The sequence below is a fragment of the Neophocaena asiaeorientalis genome, unplaced genomic scaffold (assembly GCF_003031525.2).
Source record: "Neophocaena asiaeorientalis asiaeorientalis breed wild unplaced genomic scaffold, Neophocaena_asiaeorientalis_V1.1 scaffold280, whole genome shotgun sequence".
NCBI lineage: Eukaryota > Metazoa > Chordata > Mammalia > Artiodactyla > Phocoenidae > Neophocaena > Neophocaena asiaeorientalis.
In genome coordinates this window covers 8,182,503-8,193,693 of record NW_020185321.1, presented here as the reverse complement: position 1 = coordinate 8,193,693, position 11,191 = coordinate 8,182,503, and the positions used below count along the sequence as shown (strand labels likewise).

Sequence of the window (11,191 nt, the reverse complement as noted above, 5' to 3'; positions counted from 1 at the left end):
ATAAAACAATTTTAAAATTACTATCTGTTTAATGTCTGTAGGCTCTCACATTTGTAATTTGTGTCTTTTTTCTGTTTCTTGATGAGTTTGGCTAGAAATATACCCTTTTAAAATATTTTCAGAGAACTTTGGTTTCATCAATTTTGCTCTGCCCTTTTCATTGATATCACTTTTTCTATTTATGGTTTCTTTCTGCTTGATTTGGACTTAGTTTATTTGTTTGTTTCTAGTTTCTTAAGGTAGAAGCTTAGGTTTTTAATTTGAAAACCTTCTCTTTTTCTAATGTAAACATTTAGTGCTATAAATTTCTCTCTAAGCACTGCTTTGGCTATATGCCCAAAATTCCCATATGTTTTGTCTTTATTTTCATTTGATTCAAAATATTTTCTGATTGTCTATTTGACACCCTCTTAGGCCCATAGGTTATTTAGAAGCATGTTGTTTAATTTCCAAACATTTGGGGATTTATCAGATACCTTCTATTTTATATTTATGTTTTAACTGTTGTGATCAGAAAATTTTGTACAATTTCAATTCTTTAAAACATTTTTTATGGCCTAGGATATGGTGTATCTTGATGAATGTTTCATGTGCACTTGAAAAGAATATGTACTCTGATGTGATTGGGTAGAATGTTCTATAAATGGAAATTAGGTCAAAAAGGTTGATAGTGTAATTCAGTTTTATATCCTTTTTGATTTTTCTGTCTACTTGTCCTGAGACAATAGTGTTAAAGTCTCTAATTGTGTTTGTAGAACACAATTGTGTAGAACACAATTTTCCTATCAGTTCTAATAGTTTTTGCTTCTTGTATTTTGAAACGGTGTTCTTAGGTGCATACATATTTGGGATCACGTTTTCTTGATGAATTAATGCCTTTATCATCATGTAATGTCCCTCTTTATTGTTGTCCACTTTGTTATAATAAAGCCACTACAGCTTTCTTTTGATTTTCATTCGCATGGTATATCTTTTTCCATCCTTTTCTTTTTAGCCTATCTATACCTTTATTTTTATCCAATCTGGCAACCTCTGCCTTTTACTTGGGGGCGGAGTACATAGACCACTTACTCTTAGTGTTAGCCTTAAACCTACCATCTTTCTAGTTGCTTTCTGTTCATCTGATCTGTTCTTAATTCATTTCCCCTTCTTTCCCTGCCTTTTAATTTGATCAATTGAGTATTTATTATGTTTTTATTTAATCTTCACTAGACTTACTAATCATGCATTAAAAACTTTTTTTGGTGGATGCCCTAAAGTTTACAATATAGATCTTATAGATCTTAACACAGTGTACTTTCAAATAATATTATGGTTTTTTTGTTGTTGCTGCTATTGGTCTGCAATCAGATGAGGTTTGCAACAGAATATAAATCAACTGTATCACTAAGCACATTGTTTAGTACCTTTTTTTCAGATCAAGACTTTCTTGATGAAGTAAGCAGTATGTTGACTACATCCTTGCACAAGCTTTCTTTGTTTTTGTGGTCTAGTAATAAAACTGTCACAGCCCAGCACCACTCCTCAGACCACACTTTGAGTAGCACACTGGTCTAAGCCATAGGCAAGAGTATCTTTAAGGATAAGGAGGAATATGTCTTCTTCTACCAGTGCCTGATGCATGATCTAGAGCCCAGTGCCTTCAAGGAAGGAACAGTCCATTCTTTTCTCAATTATCTCAAAGTACATAAAAGATATCAAAGCAAATAGCCCATAGTACCTTTGACTAAAGACTTCTTTTCTCAGATACATGCACCCCTATGTTCACTGCAGCACTATTCACAATAGCCAAGACGTGAAAAAAACCTAAATGTCCATCAACAGATGAATGGATAAAGAAGATGTGGTACATATATACAATGGAATACTACTCAGACATAAAAAAGAACAAAATAATGCCATTTGCAGCAACATGGATGCAGCTAGAGATGGATAAACAACAAGATCCTACTGCATAACACAGAGAAACATATTTAGCATCCTATGATAAACCATAATGGAAAAGAATATAAAAAAGAATGTATATGTATATATATATATATAAAACTCAATCACTTTGCTGTACAGCAGAAACTAACATAACATTGTAAATCAACTACACTTCAATTAAAAAAAAGACTTCTTTTCTCATATTCTCTAACACTCCACAATTCGTGTTTTTGCTTTACTTTTTATTGAAGTATAATCTGCATATAGAAAAGTGCACATATCATAAATGTACAGCTCAATGAATTTTCAGAAACTGATTACACTAGGGTAACCAGCACACAGATTGAAAAACAGAACACCATCAGCACCAAAGAAGACCTCCTTGAGCCCCCCGCCCTTTCAGTCACTGTCCCCTCATCAAGGGTACCACTATTCTGACCTCTAACAGTGTACCTTAGTGTTGCTGGTTTTGGATACTTATATGAATGGAATTGTATAATATGTATTCTTTTGTGTCTGGTTTCTTTTGCTCAACCATTATGTTCATGAGATTTATCCATATTGTTGCCTGTACTTTTAGTTCATTCATTCTCACTGCTGCACAATATTCCATTGTGTGAATATCTCACAATGTGTATATCCAATCCACTGTTGATGGGCATTTGTGTTGGTTCCAGTTTTTAGCTATCACAAATGCTGCTGCTTGGATTCATCTTAAAAAAGAATTTGTAAACATCTTTTGATGCATTTCTGTTTGGTATATTCCTAGGACTGGAATGGTTAGGTCATAGACTTGGCATGTGTTCAGCTTTAGAAGATATTGCCAAACAGCTTTCTGAAATTATTATATCTATTTATTCTCCTGCTGACAAGGCATGAAAATTCCATTTGCTTCACATCTTCACCAACACTTGAATTTTCTATCTTTTATTTTAGCCATTCTAGTGGTTATGTAGTGGTGTCACACTGTGGTTTTAATTTGATGACTACTGATATTGAGGATGTTTGCACATGTTTATTTGAGAAACATTTCAGATGCTTACTTGAGAAATGCTTGCTCAAATCTTTTGCTTACTTTTTATTTGGGTTATCTGCTTTTTTCTTACTGATTCATAAGAGTTCCTTATATCTTCTGGATACAAGTCAGATATAAGTACTATATATATCTTCACTTACTCTGTGTCTTATTTTTTCACCTTCTTAATAGTATTTTTTGATAAATAGAAGTTTTTACTTTTACTGTAGTTAAATTTATTTATTTTTTTCCCTTTATGGTCTGTATGCTTTTGGTGACCTGTTTAAGAAAATTTTACATACCCAAGGTCATTAAGATATACTCCTCTCCTTTCTTCATAAACCTTTATTATTCTACTTTTCATATTTAGACCTTTAGTCATCTGGAATTCATTTTTGTGTATGACATGATGTAGGGGGTCAATATATTTTTTTCTATATAGATATCCAGTTGACTCACATTCACTCCCCACCAGACTGGAGTATCACCTTTATTGTAAATCAACTGAATATAAACATGTGAGTATTAATCTTTTTCAAGGATGTCTTGGCTATTTTTGGCCCTTATATTTCCATCTACATTTTAGAATCAGCCTATCAATTTCTATTTTAAAAATCCCTGTTGGGATACTGATTAGAACTTAATTTAACACATAAATCAATTTGAGGAGAACTGAAATCTTTATAGTATTGTCATAATTCAGGAACATGTTATATATTAATCCATTTATTTGTGTCTTCTTAATATGTCTTAGTTCATCTTAATATTTTCAGTTTTCAGGGTAGAGAAGTGTTACTTCAGCACAATAACATTCTGTGCACATTTTGTTAGATTTAATCCTGGGTAATTTACATTTTTTGATGCTATTGTAAATGGTATCATTTAAATCAATTTCTACTTGTTTGTTGTTTGTATATAGAAATTCCATTGAGTTTTTCATCTATGTTAACCTTTATCCAGTAGCTTTCCTAGTTCCAGTGGCTTGTCTGTAAATTCTTTTGTATTTTCTTTGTATATAATCATGTCATACAATTTCTTTTTTTTTCATACAATTTCTTGATTTCCAATTATTATGCCCTTTATTCCTTTTTCTTTCCTTATTGCATCAGCTGGTACTTCTAGTATGATATTGAATAGGAGGCCCTCTTGTTTCATTCCCAGTCTTAGTGGCAAAGTTTTCAGTAATTCATCTTTAAATGTGATGTTTGCAATAGGTTTTTGTAGGTACTCTTTATCAGATTTAGAAAATTTTCTTCTATTTGTAGTTTGCTTATTATATTTCAAGTCAATCACTTCAAGTCATCAGTCTAAGAAGTGAGAGAGAGTTAATGTCTAGAGCTCAGCTCTGCACTTCTGGAGGACACCAGATCCACCTTTGCATTTGCCTTTAGCCAATGGTGACATTTTCCTTTTGCTACACCTGAATCAGCCATTCCATCCCAGTCCTCCAAACTCCCAAGTTTCTGACCACTATCAGTTCTGTAGGTCTGCTGATTTCCTGCTGTTAACCCCCAAACAGATTTTTCTACACTTTTGCCACTCTACCCCCAGCAGGCATTTATTCCGAAAAGTGGCAGCATCCTGTTTTCTCACGTGGAGTAATAATCTTTGAAGTGTGTTTAAATTTCAGTTATTCTTATAGCTGATTTGGAATAGAGAAAAGGTGAGAACTGGTTAATATTTCTAGCAAATTGCTCTCAAACCTGCTGTACTCAAAAAACGAAGCACCTAAAGAATATACAATGGAGAAAAGACATCTCTTCAGCAAGAGGTGCTGGGAAAATTGGACAGCTGCAGTAAATCAATGAGGTTAGAACACACCCTCACACCATGTGCAAAAATAAACTCAAAATGGCTTAAAGACTTAAACGTAAGACATGACACCATAAAACTCCTAGAAGAGAACATAGGCAAAACATTCTCTGACACAAATCATACCGATGTTTTCTTAGGTCAGTCTCCAAAGGCAATAAAAATAAAAGCAAAAATAAACAAGTGGGACCTAATCAAACTTACAAGCTTTTATACAGCAAAGGAAACCATAAACAAAATGAAAAGACAACTTACAGAATGGGAGAAAATATTTGCAAAGGATGCAACCAACAAGGGCTTAATTTCCAAAATATACAAATAGCTCATACAACTCAACAATAAAAAAACAAACAACCAATAGGAAAATGGGCAGAAGACCTAAATAAACATTTCCCCAAAGATGACATACAGATGGACAACAGGCACATGAAAAGATGCTCAATATCACTAATTATTAGAGAAATGCAAATCAAAATTACAATGAGGTATCACCTCACACCAGTCAGAATGGCCATCATTAAAAAGTCTACAAATAACAAATGCTGGAGAGGGTGTGGAGAAAAAGTAACCCTCCTACTTGTTGGTGGGAATGTAAATTGGTACAGGCACTATGGAAAACAGTATAGAGGTTCCTCAAAAAACTAAAAATAGAGTTGCCAATATGATCCAGTGGTCCCACTCCTGTGCATATACCTGGACAAAGCTATAATTCAAAAAGATACATGAACCCCTATGTTCATAGCAGCACTATTCACAATAGCCAAGACATGGAAACAACCTAAATGTCCATTGACAGATGAATGGATAAAGAAGATGTGGCACATATATATTATACAATGAAACATTACTCAGCCATAAAAAGAATGAAATGATGCCCTCTGCAGCAACATGGATGGACCTAGAGACTGTCATACTAAGTGAAGTAAGTCAGACAAAGATAAATACCATATGATATCACTTGTATGTGGAATCTAAAGTATTCACAAATGAACTTATCTACAAAACAGAAACAGACCCACAGACACAGAGAGCAGACTTGTGGTTGCCAAGGGGAAGGGGGGGTGGGGAGGGATGGACTGGGAATTTGGGGTTAGCAGATGCAAACTATTATATATAGAATGGGTAAACAACAAGGTCCTACTGTATAGTACAGGACCTATATTCAATATCCTGTGATAAAGCATAATGGAAAAGAATATAAGAAAGAATGTGTATATATAAATATATATATATAAATAACTGAATCACTTTGCGTAGAGCAGAAATTAACACTACATTGTAAATCAACTATACCTCAATTAAAAAAATGTAGTGCCTAAATAGTATGGTTGATGGGCAATTCAACCAGACTGAATGAAAAAACACATATAATAAACTTTTCAGGCATTTATGACACCAGCACGTTAGGAAAATACTCTTAAAATAAGGCAACTCTCTTACCATATGATCCAGCAATCCCACTCCTGGGCATATATCCGGAGAAAACCATAATTCAAAAAGATACATGCATGGGACTTCCCTGGTGGCGCAGTGGTTAAGAATACGTCTCCCAGTGCAGGGGGCATGGGTTCGAGCCCTGGTCTGGGAAGATCCCACATGCCGCAGAGCAACTAAGCATGTGTGCCACAACTCCTGAGCCTGAGCTCTAGAGCCCACGAGCCACAACTACTGAGCCCATGTGCTGCAACTACTGAAGCCCGCGTGCCTAGAGCCCGTGCTCCACAACGGGAAGCCACCGCAATGAGAAGCCTGCACACCACAACAAAGAGTAGCCCCTGCTCGCCACAACTAGAGAAAGCCCACCTGCAGCAACGAAGACCCAACACAGCCATAAATAAATAAATAAATTCATTAAAGATACATGCACCCCAATGTTCATTGCAGCACTGTTTACAGTAGCCAAGACATGGAAACAACCTAAATGTCCACTGACAGATGAATGGATAAAGATGTGGTACATATATACAATGGAATATTAGCCATTAAAAAGAATGAAATAATGCAATTTGTAGCAACATGGATGGACCTGGAGATTATCATACTAAGTAATTCAGACAGAGAAAGATAAATATATGATATCACTTATATGGGGAATCTAAAAAAATTGATACAAACGAACTTATTTACAAAACAGAAACAGACTCACAGACTTAGAAAAGCTTACGGTTACCAAAGGGGACAGGTTGGGGGAGGGATAAAATGGGAGATTGGGATTCACACATACACACTACTGTATATAAAAGAGATAACCAACCAGGACCTACAGTATAGCACAGGGAACTCTGCTCAATATTCTGTAATAACCTATATGGGAAAAGAATATGAAAAAGAATAGATACATGTATATGTATAACTGAATCACTTTGCTGTATACCTGAAGCTAATATAACGTTGTAAATCAACTATACTCCTACATAAAATAAAAATTAAAAATATAAGGCAGCTCTCTACTATCCAATGATATGCAGTTTTACCAGCACATGTTTGTTAAGTGGCAAAAAGTAAGATACAGAAGAAAGGATATAGTATGTGCCTTTAGGGTAGAAACAAATGGTGGGAGGGAGTGAAAATAACTTTTATTCATACTTTATTATATATGCATAAAGAAACTCTGGAAGGATATTTATAGGGGAGGGGGTGGAGTGGGAGGAGAAACTGGGCAGATGCAAAGTTAAGAGAGAGATTTTTTTTTTTTTTTTTTGCGGTACGCGGGCCTCTCACTGCTGTGGCCTCTCCCGTTGCGGAGCACAGGCTCCGGAGGCGCAGGCTCAGTGGCCATGGCTCACGGGCCCAGCCGTTCCGCGGCATGTGGGATCTTCCCGGACCGGGGCACAAACCCGTGTCCCCTGCATCAGCAGGCGGACTCTCAACCACTGTGCCACCAGGGACGCCCAAGAGACTGAATTTTATAGTACAAATCTGTTTGAGAAGAATTCCCATAATTACATGTTGTATCAAGAAAAATAAAATCAGCCAACAGGAAGGAAATGGAATTGTTCTCAGCAGCACAGAACAATGTCTTGGGTTGCTTCCTCTTTGTAGTGCAGCATAAAGTAAACAAAATGAGCATCCTGGTGGATTTTATTTTAAGCAGGTTTAACTATGATAAGCACAAGATACTTAAGAAGTAAGTGGAATGCTTGTTTGACATTGTCCCAGATGTTAAGGCTGTGTACTGGAAGCCCCCATCACAGAAGCCCAAGGAGTTATTCTTTTGTTCCTTTCCTTTCTACTCCAACAGTTCGCGGTTATTTTTCACTTGGATTTGTAAACTCCTGGAGGGCAATATTCCCAATTCTGGAAAACATCTGTTGATGGTAAAAAGGAAGCACAGGGAATGAGTGATTGCAGCGGTAAAACCCTTGCTTGTCACAGAAGCACTACCCCAACCATCTTCCTTTTTTGCCTCCCCAGTCTTTCCTTCATGATCTAAGCCCCGCAGCACCAATGTTTTGTCTCCATGGCACATAGGGTTTGACTCTGTATTTGCATTATCTTCCCCCACAAGGCTGGAAACTTTCAGGTGGCAGAGGCTGTGCTCTTAGGGTAGAGGATGGATCTCCTTCTGCACCGTGTTTGCTCTTGTATGGGCAGAGGCTTGCTGCATGGTCCTTCCCTGGACTGTGAGCTGCTTGGGGGCAGGGACTACAGGTTCCTCATGTTGTATCTTCCTTGTTTGGTACGTAGTAGGGGCTCAGTTGGCCGAACAAAGAAAATAAGGGAAGGTGGATCGGGTCTCCCAGTTTCAAGATTCTCCAGATGACCAACTTCCTGAGTGCTGCAGAAAACTGTAATTGCCTCGTGGAAAAGCAGTCTATGGTCTATATTGGGAGTCTGAATGGCATTCCTTCTGTCCCTACTGGTCACCACACTCCTCTTAATCTGTATAGGGTGGAATAAAGACTGTGAGTTGGGGGAATTCCCTGGCGGTCCAGTGGTTAGGACTCAGCATTTTCATTGCCTGGTAGGGGAACTAAGATCTCGCAAGCCATGCGGCATGGCCAGAAAAAAAAAAAAAAGAATGTGAGTAGGCAATGGGGCTGAAAATTTGAGCTTATTTCCCAGGAATTGGTCCCCTTGCTACAGGGAAACTGTTTATAATTGTGCCTTGGCATTGATGGAAACTTTAAAACAAACATTCCATGCTGCCTTCCAGTACTGTTATTTAATAAGTCACTTTGGTTGGAGCCTGAGGGAATCACTAGACATCTTCAGAGTCCTTGCATATGCTGTTTTTAAGAAATAAAATTTACAATCTGTCCTTAGGAAAGAGACTGAATTGGAGGCAGGCTGGAAGGTGAGGTAGAAGCAAATGTATAGGAGTTTGAGAAGTGGAGAACTCTGAGGGTTCTATTAAACAGTGAGAACAAAGTTATTAAGAATAAGAGTTTCAATCTTGTAAACCTTGCAGAGTATATGCAACTAGAGAGCAGGGATGGAGATGTGATCTCTTACTTGTGTAGCATCTAACAGCTCTTTCTAGTCGTGAAGTCTGACAGATATTGTATAGACTATATATTCAATAAATGCAGACCAGTTTCTACATACTCATTCCTACTTTCTTCAGTTGTAGACTAATTTGTTTGTTAGTAATCTTTACTTTTTCTTTGCAGTACAAACTGCTAAAATTGTAAGAGGTGAAGATATGGGTAAGTTAACCATTAAATCTTCTTCATCTAAATCCCTCTTATGTTGATCATCAAACACATCCTAATGTGAAATCTTTGTAACATGCATTTGGCATATACTTAGTCTCAGGTTAACATTAAGTTCACAATTTGAAGCTTGAAGTTGATGAACAGAAATACAATTTAAAATCATAAGTTGGTCAATGATTTGTTCTTCTGGAAAAAATGTTAAGTCTGTAGTTTCGCACATGTTCTTTTTCCAGATCAGCAATTTTTGCATATTCTAAGTGCAAGGTACTTGCACTTATTTAATACATTTTCCCACCTCAGTGAACACAGTTACACAGCTAAGAGTTTAGAAGTATAAACGTTAAGTTTTAACAGTGGTTGTCCCTGCGGGGTAGATTTGGGGGTTTTCTGTTTCCTTATTTTTGCTTTTAAGTATTTTCTTAGTTTTCTGTAATAAGAAAATAATCTATTTTAAAACAAGAGGGAAGTTTTGGTTAGAACATGTAAATTTAAGAACTATTAGAAATATTCAGAGAATCTGATGGTCGCTCCGAGAGCCACATCTTCTCCTTCCCTCTAGACTTGCCCCTCATGAGCCCATTTCCATGTGGTTAGTATAGTCTAAGATGCAAATTTGATTGTGGCACTTGCCCACTTTGAGTTAATTCCCTCCAAAGGTACTTCAGTGTCACTGTTCATCCTTATTATCCCGTGTAAGTCGGTCACCTTTCAGTTCCAAGGGACAGAAGCCTCACAATATAGCTTAAGCAAAAATAAGGAATCCGTTCACTCATGTAACTGAAAAATCCAGGCAGGGCTAGATCTAGGAGTTCCAAGATGGCATTATGTCTTGTCTTTCCTGGTTCTGCTTTTTTCACGTTGGTTTTATTTCTAGGCAGGCTTGGTCCACCTGAAGGAAACACAGTCATTGGTGTCTCCAGGCCCACTTGGTCCTTAGAACTCTAGATCCTGAAGAGAGGACTTGGATTGGTCTGGGTTGGGTCATGTGCTCTTCCATAGGGCCAGTCACCCTAGAATGGAATGAGGAGACTACAGAAGAGGAAGGAATGTTCCCCAAAGGAAGATATTTTAGGCAAACCATGACTGGGCTCCAGAAGCATCACTTCTGCAGGGGTGCATAATTGAGCAGCTTCTCGGTCAGGTCCATGTGGGCCAGCGGCATGCAGCACTGCAGGGAGTCCTACTGGGTGTACTCAGCTTGCAGCAGCCCCAGGCAGCCCTCCCACTTGTTGCTGGTGATCTTGCTACACGTGAAGCAGTGCACAGGTATGATCATGGCAACAGCACAGCATCTGGCTGGTCCCATAGGCTGTCCCACCATGGAACTTGCTAAATATGTGTTACTGAAGTAGACATGAGCTGTGAATCACATTAAATACTGAATTATGCTAAATTAAGTATCACTGGCCTTTGAATATAATGTTATAGTTTCACTTGATATTGGTGTATCTGATTAGCTAGGTAAAGGGGTCTTACCTTGGAGTCCGCAGACCTCTAAGGGATTTGATAGAATTCAGAGGATATGTGAACTTGGATGGGAAAAAAATTACTTTTTTTTCAATAGACTGTAACGGAAATTTGATTATAAATGCATACAACAATGCAGAGCTGTTTTAGGCAGTAACGTGACTTCGTCACTAACAGAAATCAGGTCTTTTCATATCACATTGCAGTTGCAGAGATCTCAATATATTGTTCATGCTACTTCAATGTCATAGCAGTTATTAAACTCTCTGCTAGATCTGGTTATTAAATGAACATATATTACTGTATCACA

At 37.3% G+C, this 11,191-nt stretch overlaps 1 pseudogene; it reads right to left on the bottom strand.

Moving 5' to 3' along the window:
• Positions 1-10,151: 10,151 nt before the first annotated feature.
• On the bottom strand, positions 10,152-10,690 carry LOC112392414 (DNA-directed RNA polymerases I, II, and III subunit RPABC5-like; annotated as a pseudogene).
• Between the last annotated feature and the right edge of the window lie 501 nt (positions 10,691-11,191).